This window comes from Oncorhynchus mykiss, chromosome 9 (genome assembly GCF_013265735.2).
Source record: "Oncorhynchus mykiss isolate Arlee chromosome 9, USDA_OmykA_1.1, whole genome shotgun sequence".
In the NCBI taxonomy this organism is placed as follows: domain Eukaryota; kingdom Metazoa; phylum Chordata; class Actinopteri; order Salmoniformes; family Salmonidae; genus Oncorhynchus; species Oncorhynchus mykiss.
Window position 1 is genome coordinate 32,408,058 of NC_048573.1, and position 20,821 is coordinate 32,428,878.

Sequence of the window (20,821 nt, forward strand, 5' to 3'; positions counted from 1 at the left end):
ACAGCTCTTTGGTCTTGGCCATAGTGGAGTTTGGAGTGTGACTGTTTGAAGTTGTGGACAGGTGTCTTTTATACTGATAACAAGTTCAAACATGTACCATTAATACAGGTAACGAGTGGAGGACAGAGGAGCCTCTTAAAGAAGAAGTTACAGGTCTGTGAGAGCCAGAAATCTTGCTTGTTTTTAGGTGACCAAATACTTATTTTCCACCATAATTTGCAAATAAATTCATTAAAAATCCTACAATGTGATTTTCTGGATTTCTTTTCTTCTCATTTTGTCTGTCATAGTTGAAGTGTAGCTATGATGAAAATTACAGGCCTCTCATCTTTTTAAGTGGGAGAACTTGCACAATTGGTGGCTGACTAAATACTTTTTTGCCGAACTGTATGTAAATAAGGTATTTCTGTTTATTTTTATTCACTACTTCAGAGCAGAGCCATTTGAACGTAAACTATTTTTAATTTTCAAAAAGAAATTGGGGATGAAATGCCTTCTCGAACATGTGAACTTCCATGTGCCTTTAATAAGAAATGTGTATGCCATCTGTAAATACGAATAGAATTGTTAAATTACGAGCCTAGTTGGTTAAGCCACAGAAAAAGTGAGCCTCCTTCCCGCTACCCATGATTGGCTGCGATAATGAGTGGGCTGGACATACCAAGAGATTTGTTTGGATTGGTCTGTCATATAGCACGCTTCTGTCTATTTGAGTCGGTAAGTTTGTGTAGGTAATCCTGTCTAACGCAGCTTTTTTTAAATGTATTGCATAGTAAAATTTAACAAAAGGGTCAACAATGCAAGTATTCATTTCAATAGAACGTCACTGCAACAACTGCTTCCGAGCACTCTCGTCTGAGTATGCCAGAGCGCAGAATAACTGATGAGTTTACAAACGATCAACGCCGGTTGAATATGGCCGGTGTCAGTAAACGTTAGCAAAAAAAAGCGTAATTAAATTGTTGCCAGGAGCTCAGTTACAGTCACCAACGCTCTGGTTAACATGAAAACAGCCTAACCAGCTCTGCTAGGGCGAGTAAAATGGTCAGAGTTTGGGTGGGGGTTAAAGCTTGAGATGATTCTTATGGCATTGCACATGATCAGTGTGATCAGTGTGAACCAGAGTGACTTGACTGGCCAAGCAAGCTGTACAAACAAAATGTCTTATTTAATAAAAGGGGTTTCAGTCAGCGGTGAAGGATTCATCCAGATTTGATACGTTTCAATTATTATATATTTTTTCATTGCAAGTTAAAGCTTACTGTTAGCTAGCTAGCTGACGTTAAATGGCTGGCTCGCTAGGTAACATTACGTTTATGATTTGTGTGTAGTAATGTAATCTCAGAATGCCATTTCACATTGCTAGTTATAGCCTAATGTTGAACCTATTTGGTTAACTTTAGCTAGCTATGACAATCGGTTTGTATTGCTAGTACTCTATGGATTGGGATTATGGTTAATTGTGTAGCTAGCATTTCTAAACAAAAGACTATAATTCACCAGATGAATACATGGCCCACCAGGTGTGTCTGACGGTGATTACAGCTATCTATTGTATAATAATGCCAAAATATTTGTATCTGAAATTTGTCTTCAGCATCAGTAGAACACACCTGACTCTCCTCTACCAGTCATAAAAGGAGAATGGTCTAATGCCTCCCATCAAATAGAGAGCTGGCCCAAGCAAGCACAGGTTACACCTGAAGCATGAGGACTTGCAGCGAGTGGTGAACTTCATCAACAACTACGCAGAAGAAAATGCAATAGTATTACCAGGACGCCACCCAGGACACAAACACTTTGGTGGAAAGCTGATGCCATCCCATGTGACAAAAGCAGCAGTGTGGCATCTCTACAAGGAATCGCTGACAACACTTAAGGATAAACAACACGTTTTGATTATTTAATTGACCTCCAACATGATTGGCACTGCTATTATCTCACATTACTTGTGTTATCATTTTAGCTTCCAGTTTCCAAGATGTTTATGTATCCAGTGCTGCTGCTCTGCACATGTGTAGGTAAGTGAAACTTAACCTGATAATGATGCATTAAAAAATTATATTGTTTTACATTACATTTTATTTTCATTAACTTTTTTAATGTTCTTTTGTTGATTGCAGGTGCACCATCCTTCTGACCCTATGCAGCCAGGTCCCATCTACGTTTTATTCCTTGCAAGCGTGGCTTGTTTGGTGTCTGTTGTGAAGAAATACCACAACCTGTCAACTACTTAATGGATGAAGGCATGTCATCCAGCAAAGGCAGCAGCGCAGTCATCAACTACATGCACCATTTCTTCACCAACTACGGAGTTGGGGAAACACAAACTTGTGTTTTTTGAGAAGATCAGGGAGTTTTGCAACGAAGAGGCTATGGACATCACATGTCCTGCACCAAAGTCAAGGGCAGGACAGAAACAGACTCTCCGAATATAGGCTCCCTTGTTTATGTGTGTTTCGGACGGACTAGTCATCCCTCTATTCAAATGACTCTCTCCTGACACACATGCCATACGTTGCTGCTACTTTTTAATTTTTTTATCCTGCTGCTCAGACACTTTACCCCTGATTGTATTCATATAACTATCTTGTCTATCACTGACATCATTATTGATGTTGTTCTTGAACGTACTGTATATTATTTTATTTATATTGACACTATATATTTCTGATATTACGGTATAGCCAAATGGTTACGAGCAGAGACCCATCCACTTGGCAATATGTATATAGCATAGTATGTATATAGCATTTCCTTCACATGACCCATCAAAATGTGTCTGGGTAAGCGTCATCTAATATTTATAAAATATTTTTATCTGGACACTTTCTGTTTACCTGGAATTTTTCCTTATTGTAGGCTACGACTTTTACCACTTTTAGACTTCATCTTTACTACACTACTCACTGTTTAGCACATGTAGCTCTGAGACTCTACTTTTATCCAATGTAAAAAAAATCACAATTTCAAATGTTGCTACATAAGACCAATTTGAGCCGGTCCGTCACAAATTTGCAACAATTTCTAAAAACTTGTTTTCACTTTGTCATTATGGGGTATTTTGTGCAGATTGATCTTTTTTTTAATCAATTTTAGAATAAGGTGGTAACATAACAAAATGTAGAAAAACAAAAGGGGGCGGAATACTTTCCGAATGCACTCTATAGTGCCTTCAGAAAGTATTCACACCCCTTGACTTTTTCCACATTTTGTTGTTACACAGTGGGATTAAAATGAAATGAATTGTCATTTTTGGTCAAAATTCTACAGACAATACTCTAATGTCAAAATGGAAGAAAAATTCTAACATTTGTAAAAAAGAATCATGAAAAATAAAACACTATTATATCTTGGTTACTAAACAACCCCCTAAGTGGGCAATACATGTTAGAATCACCTTCGGCAGCAATTACAGCTGTGAGTCTTTCTGGGTATGTCTCTAAGTGCTTTCCACACCTGGATTGTGCAACATTTGCCCATAATTTTTTTCAAAATTCTTTAAGCTCTGTCAAATTCATTGTTGATCAATGTTAGACAACCATTTTGAGGTCTTGCCATAGATTTTCAAGCAGATTTAAGTATAACTGTAACTCGGCAAGTTATGAACATTATATGTCTTCTTAGTAAGCAACTCCAGTGTAGATTTGGCCTTGTGTTTGAAGTTGGTGTTCTGCTGAAAGGTGAATTGATCTCCCAGTTTCTGGACTGAACAAAGTTTTCCTCTAGGATTTTGTCTGTGCCTAGCTCCATTCCATTTATTTTTTACACTGAAAAACTCCCCAGTCCTTAATGATTACAAGCATACCCATAACATGATGCACTATGATTGAAAATATGGAGAGTGGTACTCAGTAATATGTTGTATTGGATTTTCCCCCAAACATAACACTTTGTATTCAGGACAAAAATTGAAATACTTTGCCACCGTTTTTGCAGTATTACTTTAGTGCCTTGTGGCAAACAGGATGTATGTTTAGGATTATTTTTATTTTGTACAGGCTTCCTTTTCCATCTGTGAGTTCGGTTAGTATTGTGGAGTAAACACAATGTTGTTGATCCATGCTCAATTGTCTCCTATCACAACCATTAAACTCTGTAACTGTCTTCAAGTCACCATTGGCCTCGTGGTGTAATCCCTGAATGGTTTCCTTCCTCTCCGGCAACTGAGTTAGAAAGAACGCCTGTATCTTTGTAGTGAATGGGTGTATCGACAAACCATCCCAAATGTAATTATTAACTGCACCATGCTCAAAGGGATATTCAACATCAGATTTTTTTTAAACATCTCCCAATAGGTGACCTTTGCGAGGCATTGGAAAACTTCCCTGGTTTTTATGGTTGAATCTGTGTTTGAAATTCACTGCTCGACTGAGGGACCTTACATGTGAATACGGAAAATAGGATGTCATTAAAAAAATTATGTTAAATGTCGTTGCACATGGAGTGAGTCCATGCAAATTATGTGGCTTGTTAAGCACATTTGTACTCCTGAACTTATTTATGCTTGCCATAACATGGATTGAATGCCTATTGACTCAGACATTTCAGCTTTTAATTTTAAATTATTGTAAAGATTTAGCGGGAAAAAAAACAATTCCACTTATGGGGTATTATTTAATTTAATACATTTTAAATGCAGGCTGTAACACAACAACATGTGGAAAAAGTCAAGGGCTGTGAATCCTTTCTGAAGGAACTATATTTCTAATTTGTCAGTGATGAGTCCAGAAACGTACATGATTTTTGGGGGGCAGCGACGGGGCAAAGCTATCCCACTGGGCACACAATGAAATTACGTTGATGTGGAATAGACATTAAATTGATGTCTGTACCCAGTGGGATCAGATCCATCCGATCCAAGGAGATATTACAATCTCGCAACATTCCATCACCAAACCTGATTGACCATTCTTTTCATGATTTAGAGCTAGCAGTCTCTGTGAATGAGCAACGTCCCTCCTCCTTGAAGTCGTGCAATACTGTAGTTGAGATTAAATTCTCTTGCCCTTCGGACACTTCCTCAAGCACTGCGGCCATCTCAGCAAGAAAAACATTGATGCGCAGTGTACTTCCAATGATACATCTTCCACTTTGGGGGGGGACTTTCACCCCTTACAATGACACTAATGGCATCAGTACCGCAACTGACCCGCTGACTCCCACTGGTAAGACACCTTGCGATATCACAGACAGATATCCTCATCTCAGTTCGCAGGTACTGAAGAGGTTGCCACATGCGGACGCTGTGGGGACTGACAGGCCTCGACAGCCACTGGGCATTTTGAAGCACAAACACCAGGAGATTTGGTTGAAAGGTTACAGCCATTCTCATTAGAACGCGGCCGCTGACAACTCGTACATAGGGCCCGACCTTTTCGTTTGTACCTCGGATACCAACGCCAACCGCTGGGGGGGTTCCCAAGCCACAAAGGGGAGGAATAGTAGCCCAGACCCATGATGAGCCTTATCGAGGCCAGTGGGGAGGTCGAGACCATGTGCAGCATGGTACGAGGCGGCCAGAGCAGAAAACAAATCTAGTGGTAAACTCCCCTATGAGAACAGTGAGGAGCAGACAGGCCCCTAGACGGAGATAATCTTAGAACACATCTAAGATATTACTGAGGTGGACTTCCATCTCCAAAACAACTACAACTAGTAAAATGCTCTAATCATGTGTTCCGGTAGGATAATTTTTCAGAATAAATCAGTAGGATAACTGATCCCCTTGAGTACCAGTAACAACGCTACCACAGTCAGTGAGAGGATTAGAGACATCACAAGTCAAATTGCTATTAATAACAGCGACAGAGGAGTTAGTAGTGACTCAGATTGCAACACGTGTAAGGGAATCTCCAGAACACTCTTCTGATGGTCATCACACTTGCCATTAATAAATAGAACCCTCCATTCAGGAGGACAGTTATGAGTAGTCATGAACCATGATCACACTGTATCTTTTGTTTGCTTTCATTCCTTTTCATTTAATTTCCTTTGACACTTAGGTGATAGAGCCATAAACAAGTTCCCCATACAACCATCACTTAGTGCCACAACACCTCTCATTTGGGAAGAAATGTAATTATATATTTTGTGGGTGTGTGTGTTGTTAACATCTGCCTCAGTTACTGCCCAGATCTTCCAGTCTGGACAACCAGACGACGGGTCTGGAACGGCCTTCCCAATCCGGACATCCACTGCCCATCCTTGTGGCAGGCTGTTCCATTTGCAGAAATCCTACCCGGGTCGACCACAAGAGGAGGACTGCAACGGCGATCATCCCCTGGCCATTCCTGTGGTACTTTGCAGCTTCCAGAAAACCTACCAAGGTAAACAGACCAGAGGGGGACCGCAACAGCGATCACCCACCGGACTTCCACTGCCCATCCTTGTGGTGGACTGCTCCGCTTTCAGATAGCCTACCAAGGTCAACTACCAGAAGGGGACCGCAAAGATGATCCACAACCAGGACATCACGTGGTCCTTTTTATGTTGGTTGGCAACTTGCAGGATAATCACAAGATTCAACCACCAGGGGGGGACTGTCATGACTGTCCTTGGGGGGGTATCATAGGCACCCCCCCCCCCTCTCTCTCCACAGTTTTATGACTTAACGACAGGTTGTACATTCCTGGAAGAGACCCTCTCCCCTTTGGACATGCAGTATTGAGGGAGAGAGAACAAAGAGAGACTTGGCCAAACTCTTAATCCCCAAAAAGGGAGAAGTAAATAATGTTTCTACTTTTGAGAATGTGGGAATGGTCCATAGACACTTAAGGGACAGTTATGACGAGTATGTTTCATTTGGTGATCTCATGGACAGGAAACACACAACTGTATCTCTTAAAGTGTACATTTCCCAGCTGTCAGGTTTACATCTAAATATTGTGAAACGAAAGTGACTAAACATGAAACTATTTGTGAAAAGATGCAATGTGATGTTAACCTTTTAAATGAGAGCATAGATTTTCATATAAAGATTAACTAGTCAGTAGCCACACCCCTGTGAGCCCAGACATCACATTAGGCATCATAGAACTGCCCCTTTCACAGAGTATAAAACCCACTTCCTACAACATATACATTAAGTCAGAGAACACCGGGACAGAGTCCCCACGTTGGAATGGCCACAATTCTATAGACCACGCAGACCATACAGCCATAGTTTTGGCTACATGGCTACAAATGGTTCAACTATGAGACTATCGATTCACTACAGAAGGAGCCAATTGTAGATGACACAAATTACTAGTCTGCAGCTAGAAATTAAGTAACCTAGAATGAGAATACAGACAACTGCCAAAGCATCTATCTATTAGAGCATTTCCGAATGGTACTCTGAAGTATAGATTCTAACCACATACAACCACTAAGGACATTGGGACTTCTGGGGACGTTAACCAGAGACTCTTTGATGAACTGACTCTCCAGCAGATGGACCGGATTCCAACAGAGAAGACAACAACAACATACGGGTGTAATTATATACATTGTAGATATTCTCGAATGAGCGGCCGTTCATGTGCAAAGGATTAGCATTTCAGTGATTATAATTATCCGCTGTGTGTCGTGAATCCATTTTGTCTTTCCCACTCTCTCAGTCCCCACCCCTTTCCTTTGTCTAGCAAGCCGCCATGTCGGCTTAGCCCACTAGGGACTTTTCTATCATTGTGAGTAACCAATATCTACTGTTTGTTTGTTATGTATTTCTGTGATTACTTAGTTGGTAAATAAATAATTAAGCCAATTTGTATAATTCTGATTCATTATGGAAACTAGGGTTCGTTCAGATATCTAAGGGTTTGCGATGTTCAGTAATGAGAACTGATGAGGTAATAATAAGAAGAATTCGTTAACAAAAGACTAATTGATTAGATATTAAAATATCTGAAGAGTTATATTCGGAAAATTATGACTCTGTAAATCTCAACATTTTCCATGGTGCCCCGACTTCCTAGTTAATTCATGTTTACATGATTAGTTTAATCACGTAATAATTACACCTAGAGAACTGATTTGATATAACTATTCACATTTAATGATAGTCCAGTCACAACATACTGGTGGTATACAGTCTCGTATACTACGGCTTTCAGCCAATCAGCATTCAGGGCTCAAACTACCCAGTTTATAATAGCAATTATAAGCTGTGTAGTTTGGGCCCTGGATGCTGATTGGCTGAAACAGCATTTCTGCCATGTGCATTTCAGACAATATTCCACGGGTATGACGCAAAAACACTTGTTTACGGTTCTATTTATGTTGATAACCAATTTATAATAGCAATATTAGCAAACCCACAGGGGTTTGTGGTATATGGCCAATACACCACACCTCCTCGGGACTTATTGCTTAATTACAGTTGAAGTCTGAAGTTTAAATACACCTTAGACAAATACATTAAAATCCTGTTTTTCACAATTCCTGATATTTAATCCAAGTAATAATTCCCTGTCTTAGGTCAGTTAGGATCACCACTTTATTTTAAAAATGTGAAATGTCAGAATAATAGTAAAGAGTGATTTAGTTCAGCTTTTATTTATTTTATCACATTCCCAGTTGGTCAGAAGTTTACATACACTCAATTAGTATTTGGTAGCATTGCCTTTAAATTGTTTGACTTGGGTCAAATGTTTCGGGTAGCCTTCCACAAGCTTCCCACAATAAGTTGGGTGAATTTTGGCCCACTCCTCCTGACAGAGCTGTTGTAACTGAGCCAGGTTTGTAGGCTTCCTTGCTCATACACACTTTTTCAGTTCTGCCCACAAATCATCTATGGGATTGAGGTCAGGGCTTTGTGATGGCCACTCTAATACCTTGATGTTGTTGTCCTTAAGCCATTTTGCCACAACTTTGGAGGTATGCTTGGGGTCATTGTCCATTTGGAAGACCCATTTCCGACCAAGCTTTAACTGATGTCTTGAGATGTTGCTTCAATATATCAACATAATTTTCCTACCTCATGTGGCCATATATTTTGTGAAGTGCACCAGTCCCTCCTGCAGCAAAGCACCTCCACAACATGATGCTGCCACCCCCGTGCTTCATGGTTGGGATGATGTTATTCGGCTTGCAAGCCTCCCCCTTTTTCCTCCAAACATAACGATGGTCATTATGGCTAAACAGTTCTATTTTTGTTTCATCAGACCAGAGAACATTTCTCCAAAAAGTACGATCTTTGTCCCCATGTGCAGTTGCAAACCGTAGTCTGGCTTTATGGCGGTTTTGGAGCAGTGGCTTCGTCCTTGCTGAGCGGCCTTTCAGATTGTCGATATAGGACTCGTTTTACTGTGGATATAGACACTTTTGTACCCATTTCCTCCAGCATCTTCACAAGGTCCTTTGCTGTTGTTCTGGGATTGATTTGCACTTTTCGCACCAAAGTAAGTTAATCTCTAGGAGACAGAAAACGTCTTTCTTCCTGAGCGGTATGACGGCTGGGTGGTCCCATGGTGTTTATCCTTGCTTAAAGTTTGTACAGATGAACGTGGTACGTTCAGGCGTTTGGAAATTGCTTCCAAGGAAGAACCAGACTTGTGGAGGTCTACAATACTTTGAGGTCTTGGTTGATTTCTTTTGATTTTCCCATGATGTCAAGCAACGAGGCACTGAGTTTGAAGGTAGGCCTTGAAATACATCCACAGGTGCACCTCCAATTGACTCAAATGATGTCAATTAGCCAATCAGAAGCTTCTAAAGCCATTACATAATTTTCTGGAATTTTCCAAGCTGTTTAAAGGCACAGTCAACTTAGTGTATGTAAACTTCCGACCCACTGGAATTGTGATACAGTGAATTATAAGTGAAATAATCTGTCTGTAAACAATTGTTGAAAAATGACTTGTGTCATGCACAAAGTAGAGTCCGACTTGCCAAAACTATAGTTTGTTAACAAGAAATTGTGGAGTGGTTGAGAAACTAGTTTTAATGTCTCCAACCTAAGTGTATGTAAACATCTGACTTCAACTGTTTGTGGAACTCAAACAACATCAACACCAGTACCCAAATTTCTAAATCCGCAGAAGGAAATTGCAAACTGTCTGCTGTGTTTGCACACAATCCCCTTTGTAACTGTTCTGCATCCTGATGGTGGATCTTGCCTCTGTGCCTCTATTTATAGCTTGGTAATGCATCGGAGGTCACACCTTCCATCACTGCACCAACATCTGCCTCAGTACACCGGCTTATCCAACATGGAGGACACAGACATCTAATATTGTGGCTAGGCACGGAATCCTACTTAGCACCGTTGTGAGGATAAAAACATGTCTGTTTTTTTCCCCTTTTTTTGCCTGTCTTTCCTAAATGTGCTTTCCATTTTATTCAAAGACTTGACTTTTCTTGTCGTAGATGCTCTTATATCAACTTGCCTTTACTGTTTAATGTATTTGAACGGCATTTCAGCCAATCATATTGCATATTTCTCCAAACCCATTTTATAAAAACAAACAATGTTAAGCCCGTCTATATTTTAATATGAGATAATTGATTGTACTTCATCAAGATTTCCACAGATTGTAAATTGCCTGACTTAATCCATATATGACATACTGTCTAGCGTGTACTGTTGGCAGGTACGCTATATGCTTTATTTTTATCTTTTAAATAGTTAAGTCAACTAACTAGATTCTAGGACTTAATATCATGTTCCATTTCAATCAAGAGATTCATCCTAATGTTGTTTCTAGGACAAAAGTTATCTGATACATTTGTGTAGTCAATATATGCAGATACTTTTTACCAGCCTACATCATCATGTAAAAGTCCCGTTTCAAGGTAATTTTATTAAATCATGTACCAACATGTCTTTATATTAACAGTGTGATATAATATGAACACACTGTAATGTGATTTTTGGTATATCGACCTTCACACATAAAGGTCAGACGTACCATTTTGTGCAAAATGGTTCTCACTGTCTTTCATAAAACCATCCTGAGCAAAGTGCTGAGTAATCTAATCTGCCAGACCCAGTATTTTCAAAAGCATCCAGTCAGTTCATCACCCAAGCAATGAGAGAGCCGCAAGATAACAAGATACGAATGGGAAAGCCATACAGATGATTGGCTAGCGCTTCAAATGATAAGACCTCTCTAACATACAGTACAAAGACACTCATTGTTTTGACGATGGCGATAGATGCCACAACATGACATTAAGGTATGACATGAACAAATATGACGATAACCACCAACACCTCCAATACAACCTACGACTTTCATTATTTTAGTCTATAGTTTTGCAAAAACTATGACAACTATGATAATGTTTCTATATGAGGGTGATTAATGTATCTTTAAGCAATGCCAATATGTCAACAAATTCTTATTTACAATGACAGCATACCAAGAGGCAAAATGCCTCCTGCGGGGACAGGAGCTGGGATTAAAAAATGAATGTAGGACAAAACACACACCACGACAGGAGAACACCACTATACAACACTACATAAAGAGATACCCCTGACAACAACACAGCATGGCAGCAACACAACAAGACAACAACACGGTAGCTACACAACATGGCAGCAGCACAAACATTATTGGACAGACATTTCATTTTAATTTAACTAGGCAAGTCAGTTGAGAACAAATTCTTATTTACAATGACGACCTAACAAATGGTAACAGGCCTCCTGTGGGGACAGGGGCCTAGGATTTTAAAAAATGTATGTAGGACAAAACACACATCACAACAAGAGAGACAACACTAAATGAAGAGAGACCGAAGACAACAACATAGCAAGGCAGCAACACTTAACACAGCATGGTAGCAACACAACATAACAACAGCATGGTCGAAACACAACATGGTAGCAGCGCAAAACATGGTACAAACATTGGGCACAGTCAGGTCAAGAAGGTAGAGACAACAATACATCACACAAAGCAGCCACAACTGTCAGTAAGAGTGTCCATGATTGTCTTGTCTTCGAATGAAGAGATTGAGATAAAACTGTCCAGTTTGAGTGTTTGTTGCAGCTCGTTCCAGTCGCTAGCTGCAGCGAACTGAGAAGACGAGCGACCCAGGGATGTGTGTGCTCTGGGGAATTTTAAAAGAATGTGACTGGCAGAACAGGTGTTGCTTGTGGAGGAAGAGGGCTGCAGTAAGTATCTCAGATGGGTGGAGTGAGGCCTAAGAGGGTTTTATAAATAAGCATCAACCAGTGGGTCATGCCTCGGGTATACAGAGATGACTAGTTTACAGAGGAGTATAGAGTGCAGTGATTTGTCCTACAAGGAGCATTGCTGGCAAATCTGATGGCCGAATGGTAAAGAAAATCTAGTCGCTTGAAAGCACCCTTACCTGCTGATCTATAAGTTATGTTTTTGTAATCCAGCATGGGTATGATAGTCATCTGAATCAGGCTTCGTTAGGCAGCTGGTGTAAAAGAGGAGCGTTTTCGATAGATGAAACGAAGTCTAGATTTAACCTTTGCCTGCAGCTTTGATATGTGCTGAGAGAAGGACAGTGTACCGTCTAACCATACTCCCAAGTACTTGTATGAGGTGACTACTTCAAGCTCTAAACCCTCAAAAAGGTAGTAATCACACCGGAGGGGAGAGGAGCATTCTTCTTACCAAACCACATCATCTTTGTTTTAGAGGTGTTCAGAGAAAGCCTTGAATCGAGCCTTGGTGTATTCCCTTCATGACAGGCAGTGGCTGAGACAGGACATGCAGAAATGGTTTGCTTGCGGAGGATTACCGGAATGAGGTGGCTATGCTGAGCAAACAAATCTCAATTGTGCACAAACTTATGGAGAAAACGCAGATTGGAACTTTCTCGTTCTCAACTCCTATGGCAGGACACCACTCAGGCCTAATGGGTGTTTCCCCGCCTTGTCATCTGTCCCTATCCGAATGGCCTGTGATACCTGGAGCTTGCTTGCCAAGGAAGTCGTTTCAATCTGCTTCTCCTCCTCTATCCTGTAGTGAAGTAGACGGAGAACAGCAAGAATGTCCCATGTCACAAGTCGTGTAAACCGAAGCCAGCTGCATGCTGCTAAGCGGACGAGAGTGACTGCGAGAGGTTCGCTGCACTGGTTCCTGATCTACCTGCGCCTTCATCGCTGGGACTATCTGTGTCTGCGACTGCAGTGCTAACTTCTAAATCAAATCAAATTTGATTGGTCACATACACGTGATTAACAGATGTTATTGCGGGTGGAGTGAAATGCTTGTGCTTCTAGCTCCGCCAGTGCAGTAATATCTAAGAAGTAATATCTAACAAATTACACAACATATACCCAAATACACACAAATCTCAGTAGGTACGAAATAAGACTATATACATATGGACGATCGATGTCAGAATGTAACGGACTAAGATACAGTAGAATAGTATAGAAAACAGTATATACATAAGATATGAGTAATGCCAGATATGTAAACATTAAGTGACTAAGATACCGTCACAACCTCCTGAAGTTGAAGCTGCTCTGTTGCGCCTTCTTCACCACACTGTCTGTGTGTGTGGTCCATTTCAGAATATCAGTGATGTGTACGCCAAGGAACTTGAAGTTTTCCACCTTCTCCACTTCGGTCCCGTCGATGTAGATAGGGGGTGCACCCTTTGCTGGTTCCTGAAGTCCACGATCATCTCCTTTGTTTTGTTGAGGTTGTTTTCCAGGCATCACACTCCCAGAGCCCTCACCTCCTCCCTGTAGGCGGCCTCGTCAATCAATCAAGCCTACTGTTGTGTCGTCTGCAAACTTGATGACTGAGTTGGAGGCGTGCTTGGCAAAGCAGTCCTGGGTGAACAGGGAGTACAGAAGGGGGCTGAGCACGCACCTTTGTGGGGCCCCAGTGTTGAGGATCAGCAGAGAGGAGGTGATGTTTCCTAAATTCACCACCTGGGGACGGCCCGCCAGAAAGTCCAGGACCCAGTTGCCAGGGCAGGGTCGAGACCCAGGTCCTCGAGCTTAAGGTTGAATGCTTGGTGTTGAATGCTGAGCTATAGTCAATAAACAGCATTCTTACATAGGTATTCCTCTTGTCCAGATGGGATAGGGCAGTGTGATGGCGATTGCATCGCCTGTGGATCTATTGGGGCGGTAAGCAAATTGAAGTGGGTCTAGGGTGGCAGGTAAAGTAGAGGTGATACGATCCTTGACGAGTCTCTCAAAACAATTCATGATGACAGAGGTTACCTTTGCCTTCTTGGGTGCAGGAACAATGGTGGACATCTTGAATATGTGGGGACAGAAGACTGGGATAGGGAGAGATTGAATATGCCGGTAAACACACCAGCCAGCTGGTCTGCACAAGCTCTGAGGACGCAGCTAGGGATGCCGTCTGGGCCGGTTAACACGTTGAAATGTTTTACTGTTTATATTCTGCCATATTACCAGTCATCTTGCCATGGTTTAAATGCACTGGTTCGCGTTTTCATTTTTGCGCGATGCTACCATCTATCCACGGTTTCTGGTTAGGGTATGTTTTAGTCACAGTGGGTACTACATCTCCTATACACTTCCTAATAAACTCAGTCCCTGTATCCATGTATGCGTCTAGATCATTTTCGCAAGCTACCTTGAGCATATCCCAGTACAAGTGATCAAAATAATCCTGAAGCATGGATTGCGATTGGTCAGGCCAGCGTTGAATAGTACGAAGCACAGGCAATTCCTGTTTGAGTTTCTGCCTATAGACGGGAAGAGCAAAATGGAGTTGTGGTCAGATTTGCCGAAATAAGGGTTGGGAAGTTTGAATAGCAATGGTCGAGAGACTTCTTAACTCAAGTAGGACAGTCGATATGTTGATAGAACTTTGGCAGCCTAGTCCTCAGATTTGTTTTGTTAAAATCCCAGGCTACAATAAATGCAGCCTCAGGATATGTGGTTTCCAGTTTGCATAAAGTCCAGTGAAGTTCTTTGAGGGCCGGAGATTGTCCGAATGAACCTTCTTTCTTAAGCTTCATATGTTAACATGAGCTATTTTTAGCACTTTTCTGGGTTGCTTGATTGTTTACATTGCTTTACTGGGAAGCTAAGCAGATATGCTCATGTTATTTATGTTAGTGCAGGGTGAGCTGCACACAGTAGACTTCCTACCAAGGCACATAACTCTGGTTCATAGGCACATGATTACGGCATACAATAGCTTTGAGATCAGCAGAGGCATTCAGGGCAGTAAGAGGGACATCAGTTGGGTTACTAACATTGTGTCTTCCAACACTACTGGGATAATGTACATTTGCTGAGGTGTCATGACAACTCAGCGACACAATGGTAGGGAATAACTGAGTTGGGCTTGGGTAAGTCATTGTCTCAACGCAGCCTTATAATGTGAGAGGATCCAGGAACTCAAATGTTTTGGGTGCATCCCATCCTCCTTATAATATGAGCTTTGCTTCCAGAAGGTATCAAAATTGTCAATAAATGTTACACCCACAGAGCTGCAATAGTTTCATAGCCAGTTATGGAGGGCTAAAAGTCAGTTATGGAGGGCTAAAAGTCTGCTGAAACATTCAATTCCATGATTTAAGGAGGGCACATGTCCTTATATGTGGCATTTGTTGGTAACAAGCAGCGACCCAATCAGTTCTTTAAAATCCATCTTCAGCTGTTCTGAGCTGCTCTTCATAATGTCATTGAATCCCACACGAACTATAATAGATTCAATTTCCAGATGATGCAGGTTTAAAATGTTTGGGAGCAGCTTATTGATGTCCTGTACTCACACTCCTGGATAGCACAATGTTTTTGCTCTAGGGACTGAGACATTTCTCACCATTGAACTGCCAAATACAATGGCTGGAGAAGGGGATGGAGAAATCTGCCCATTCCCACCTCTCACACAATTAATTTAACCATTCACGGGCTCAAGAGAAGAAGGATAGCTGCTCCCGAGAATAGGTCTAGACTTCCCACAGCAGGCAGTGCCCCATCAGCTCCAGAGAGGGAAAGGAGTCGAACTCAACGACGAAGCCGCTGCTGGAGTCAGCGTAGTTGGAGTCAGCATAGCTGTCGAAGACACAGATATCCCAGAAATGGAGGCGCAGGTAGATCAGGCACCAGTGCGGCAAAGCTATTTCTTATGTCAATCTGCTCCAAACTTCTCGCAACATTCCGCTGGCTTCAGTTTCCATGACTTGTGACATGGGACCAGCGCTGTTCTCCGTCTACTCCACTACAAGATGGTGGAGGAGAAGCAGATGGAGACAACATCCTTGGCAGGCAAGTTCCAGGTGGCACAGGACATTTGGATAGGGACAGATGACAAGGCGGCGATACATCCATAAGGCCTGAGTGGCGTCCAGCCACAGGAGTTGAGAATGAGAAATGTCAAAATGTTGTTTTCTGCTAGCTAGCTGGCAAGTTATTAGCAGGTGTAGACACAAACTCGTATCAACAAAATAAGGAGGTTTCTGAGTTTGTGATGGGAGAGGTTGGAGAGGAAGCAGGCGCCAGTTTAAGAAAAATTGTGGAGCAAATCTTCTTACTCATCCTCTGTCTAACAGCTTTACAGTGGATTTGGCCTTGGATGAGAGACTGTCAGAGGAGATCTCAGGAATGATAGTTGAACCCGAACTCGCTGTCCAAATCGGTTAGTCTCCTCTCTTTTTACAACCAAAACCCAAACGAAGTCCTATTGTCTACATTGTCACCGTCCGTAGAAAGTTCAGATCTTCCCCGGGAGATTCGTTTAGCTATATTAATAAGACTAAGTATAGTGCCTCGCGGTGGCCATCGGCAAAACAAAAATTGCGGAACAGCTGACTGTGTGTTAACAGTCTGGGAGTCTATCTGCAAGATTTAGGGGGCAAATTTAGTAGAATAGGTTGGAATTGACGATGCAGAAAAGTTAACCATGTGGGTTACTATTGTCCAGCCCAAGACGGTTAATAATGCTATTAGGACCAGCCCTGCGAGAGTAAAAAAAAACACGCCCTGTTAAGAACTCTTTTTATTTTTTAAATATTTTTTTATATATATTGACTTTCAATGAAAAGGTTTAGCATTTCTGAAGAATGTCAGTGACAGATTGCACAAAAACCCAATGGGTATAATAGGGGCATCCAAGAGCCCATATTTTTCCTTGACCATAAGACTGACAAAGTCCAGCCAAAGGACCCTCTTTCCTACTATCGTAAATCTTTTGGTAAGGTCACAACTCTGAACGGCGTGCCAAGAGCCGCGGAGAATGAGATCTGTGATGACACAGATTTCCTCCCACATAGCAGGGTCAGCTGTGCATTGACTTTAGGGTCAGGCGGCATCCAGATTTTCATATTGTCATACCGTCCTTCTCTCCTCCTGGGATTTACGGTATTACCGGCTTAGTACACAAGGGGGCGCCCAAAAATGCAAATGCTAACAAAATTAGCACAAGTAATAGCACATTTCCATGGAGGCTGCTAGCTAAATCTGCTAACGAGTGCAAACTAAAATAAACAAATTGCAAAGACAGGCAATCAATCTCATAAAGTTATACATGTGTAAACGTAGATCTAAACTGCTTCATATTGTAAATTCTGTTCAGCATCAGACTCATTTTGTGCTTCAGTTGCACTTCTCCACTCAGAATGCCAGTTTGTGAATTCTCATCTATCAGCAGACAGCTGTGTAGCTACTTTTCCCGGTGTAGCCAGTCTACCTGTCTCTGGTAATATGCAAGATTAACTTTAAGCAAAACATTTCGAATTGTAGCCGACTACATTCTTTCCACGATAAACATTAGTAATATGATGGCCATGCATAATTTCTTCAAAAAAATACCTTGCTTTTTCATTGTGAGCTCATTTACTTGTGTGGCTGCCAGACAAATAGAGTTGCGCTTCTATTGTCATCTGATGAAAAGGAAGCTATTTTCTGCTGAATGTGTTGCACTAATGTATTTTATGTGAAGGAAAACTATAGTTGCATGTCCCTGATCACTCAATTGGAGAAAAAAAAACACTTGACTTTCAATATAAAATGCTACCCCTGTCAATACATGGACTCACCAACAAGTGCTCAGCATATGTGGGAACTCCTTCAAGACTGTTGGAAAAACATTCCAGGTGAAGCTGGTTGAGAGAATAACAAGAGTGTGCAAAGCTGTCATCAAGGCTAAGGGTAGCTACTTTCAAGAATCTAAAATATATTTTGATTTGATCAAACTTGGAAATGAACCAATCCTCCATTGTTAAGACAATGGAACAATCATGTGCTTCATTATCTAAATATTGAAATAGTGTGGGCGACAGAGAGGAACAAAATGGTGCATTTTGAGGACATGTTGTGGAAGGTAGTTGGTGAGATGGGGAGAACAGGCGAGTCTGGGCAGGAGTGATGTTGATGTTTGTATGTTCTCTTTATATGTGTATGTTTTGTATTGTTTAAAAAAATGAACAAATGACCCCAAAAAAAAATCAAGAAAGTTGGCTTAACGTTGGACCAGCTTGCACTGGCTAGCTAACAAGCTTGTGTGTGCAGAGCGGCACCAGAATGAAAATAAAAACACTTACCTTTTTGTAGTTAATAAATTCAATGTGAAAAGTGATAACTATAATATCCTTAACTAACTTTGAAAAGGTTCATCCATTCTTATCTAATAAAAAATATCTTATCCCTAAATTCTGAATCATGCTTGTATGATTCGGAGGAGTAGAGGTCTACGCACGCACACACACTGGCAAAGATTTTCAGATGGCAGGCAGGCAGACACTGGAATACGTTTCTGAGTGACGGGGTGAGTGTTTTGCTTTGTTGCGCTTTTGTGGGACTGGAAAAAATGCTTGGAATGTAAAAAGAACGTTCCCATGCTTATTAGTTGCACTATTGGCAGATGCTCCTGTCTGTCTATGACACGTTATGTGATTGGATGTTCCTAGATTGACTCTGCCTCCAGGCGTTACTCAAAGTTAGAGACCAAATTAGTAATATAAATATAATAAACTATGCATGCTTTCTAAGTCGTAATGGGAGGACGATACAACATAGTAAACTTGCAGGCACGCAATCCTGTGGCATGATAGTTATTTAATAAACAAATGTGCAAAAAAGGGTTTACAGATGTATTGTAGCTAAAAATCATTTAGACTGTTTTGAGGCAGACATTCAGCAGACACATACATACAATAGGTCATATTTTAGAATGTTATGACAGTACGTTGTTAGTAGCTACTACTTTTGATCTATCCGATTACTCATTGCTAGATACGAGACAAATCAGTGCAGATGGAATCGTCTCGATATCTGACATAAAACAATAAGCCAAAGCACCATTGTGATAGAGTGAAAATTCCACCTGACTGGTTAGGAAACTCACCCTCCTCATCAACCAGTCAATACCACTGACCCAGTACCACTAACCTGGGATCTGTGTGATCCCAGGTTAGCCAAGTCATGCTGGTAGAGGTAGCAATGGTAACATTATAGGCCAGAGAAGAGAGCACTTCAAGACCTTATCAGTGGGTAAGTGCTCATCATGGATACACATGTATTAGCAGCCAATTGGACATGCATTAATGAAGGGTAGTACAACTCTTAGACATCTATTGGGTCAAAGAGGCCATAAACACAAAGTATTATGTGCCTCGGTATCACAGAGTTGATCTATCTAAGAGCTTGAAACTCCTGAGCAAGTACAGAACTGTTATATTCAGCTAGCATTTTTTATAGTATTTCCTTAATTTTGTAGTCATATTACACAGTGTACAAAACATAAGGAACACCTTCCTAATAGTGAGTTGCACCCCCTTTTGCCCTCAGAACAACCTCAATTTGTTGGGGCCTGGACTCTACAAGGGGTCGAAAGAGTTCCATTGTTTCGACAGACAAGCTGTCTTCATCATAGTATAATGACAAACACTGTGGGTCACTGGTTTATAAAGTTTCAAAGGACACACAGGTATCTGTAATCCCAGTTTCAAAGGACACACAGGTATCTGTAATCCCAGTTTCAAAGGACACACAGGTATCTGTAATCCCAGTTTCAAAGGACACACTAAAACTGATGCGCCTGGAACCAACTGCCATACCTCATTCAAAGGCACTTAAAACGTTTGTCTTGCCCATTCACCCTCAATGGCACACATACTCAATTGTGTCAAGGGTAAAAAAAATATATATCCTTCTTCAACCTGTCTTCTCCTGCTTCATCTACACTAATTAATGTGGATTTAACAGGTGACATCAATAAGGGATCTTAGCTTTCACCTGAATTGTCCTGGTCAGTCTACGTCATGGAAAGAGCAGGTGTTTCTAATGTTTTGTACACTCAGTGTATAATATAATATTATCTGTAATGGACAAGCTTAATAAGGATCCAACCTTTTTTTTTTCTTTACAAATTTCACCTAAAATGACATACCCAAATCTAACTGCCTGTATCTCAGGACCTGAAGCAATAATATGCATATTCTTGATACCATTTGAAAGGAAACATTTTGAAGTGTGTGGAAATTTGAAATGAATGTAGGAGAATATTACAAATTAGATCTGGTAAAAGATAAAAAGAAAAAAAATGTATTTTTTTTTGTACCATCATCTTTGAAACGCAAGAGAAAGGCCATAACGTACTATTATAGCCCAGGCGCAATTTCGATTTTGGCCACTAGATCTCAGCAGTGTATGTGCAAAGTTTTAGACTGAACCAATGAACCATTGCATATCTGTTCAAACTGTTTTATCAAGATTGCCCAAATGTGCCTAATTGGTGTATTAATACATTTTCAAGTTCATAATTGTGCACTCTCCTCAAACAATAGCATGGTATTATTTCACTGTAATAGCTACTGTAAATTGGACAATGCAGTTAGATTAACAAGAGTTTCAGCTTTCTGCCCATATTAGATATGTCTATGTCCTGGGATTTTTTTTTGTTACTTACAA

General features: G+C 40.9%; 1 protein-coding gene across 2 annotated transcripts in view; it reads right to left on the reverse strand.

Moving 5' to 3' along the window:
• LOC110531927 (sodium/potassium/calcium exchanger 2) overlaps nt 1–20,821 on the reverse strand; it is a 173,648-nt gene that overhangs the window by 133,804 nt on the left and 19,023 nt on the right. The gene's annotated exons all lie outside the window — the stretch shown is intronic.